Here is a 1,430-nt window from a genome sequence, read left to right on the forward strand (position 1 = left end):
GCAGAAAGAAAATTTAGGAACACACAAAGGTGACCTCAGGCCCAGAGTAAATTATTAATACTTTAACACCAATATATCTTCTGCAGAGAAAGTAACAGACTACCCTGTATCAACTACATTTGTTAATCTCATAGATATTCTGTTATCCTGACCAACCTTCCTCCTTTAACTAATACTATTAAAACACAGATTAACTGTCTGTTTGTCTCATTGTTTATGGGATGTTTCTTGTGCAGAATGGCTGCTGTGTTTCCCTTAACTATAACACTGCACTTCAAAAGTAATTGATTGCAAGAAGTCATGTCACTTACTCACGACTTCCTGATTTTTCTACTCTTACTCTTCAACCTTGCTAGGTTCCTGTACTGTGAACATTGGCCCACTCAAGTTCATGTCCAATGGCTCTTTCCACCCTACCAGAGCGTATTCCTTTTCCTACCAGTCATTCACCAGCTCTGAATCCAAGGTGTAATCATATGTCCCACAAGAAGGGCAATTTTAAGAAAACTGAATCCAACTTGACCCGGAGTCGGGTATAATGGGTGACATGAATCAGTCATTCATGAAAGAAAGACTTATGAAATAATACTGAGCAGCCTGCGGGTGGCGCTGTCCAGGGAGAGTATAAATACTCGGGCACGGGCCCAGCTTGCGCAGGACATTCTTAACAGGAACTAGTGAAGGACACAACTAGACCTCCATGTTGTAAAACAGTTGATTAAAGCTTTGTTTAACGCTTAGACCAAGTGCCTAGTAGTTTTCTTACATCAATGGGCATAATTTCAAAGTTTGTAGATGACACAAAACTTGAAAAATATGGTAAACAGTGAGTAGCAGACTTCAGGAGGTTATAGATACATGGCAGATGAAATTTAATGCAGAGAAGTGTGAAGTGATGCATTTTGGAAGGATGAGGAGAGGCAGTGTAAACTAAATGGGACAATTTTAAAAGGGGTTGCAGGAACCTGGGGGTTCACATACACAAATCTTTGAAGGTGGTAGGATAAGTTGAGAAGCCTGTTAAAAAAAGCATACGGGATCTTGGGCTTTATACATAGAGGCACAGAGCACAAAAGCAAGGAGGTTATGCTAAACCTTTATAAATCACTGGTTAGGCCTCAGCTGGAGTACTGTGGCCAATTCTGGGCACCACATTTTAGGAAGGATGTCAAGGCCCTGGAGAGGATTCAGAGAAGATTTACAAGAATGCTACCAGGGATGAAAGACTTCAGAGAAGCTGGGTTTGTTCTCCGTAGAGCAGAGAAGGTTAAGGGGAGATTTAATAGAGGTGTTCAAAATTATGAAGGGTTTTGATAGATTAAATAAGGAGAAGCTGTTTCCACTGACAGGAGGGTCAATAACCAGAGGACACAGATTTCAGGGAATTGCCAAAAGAACCAGAGGGGAGAGGAGGAGAAATTTTTTTACAC

Source organism: Somniosus microcephalus, chromosome 9 (genome assembly GCF_052327205.1).
Source record: "Somniosus microcephalus isolate GS21.2 chromosome 9, FLI_Smic_1.0, whole genome shotgun sequence".
Lineage (NCBI taxonomy): Eukaryota > Metazoa > Chordata > Chondrichthyes > Squaliformes > Somniosidae > Somniosus > Somniosus microcephalus.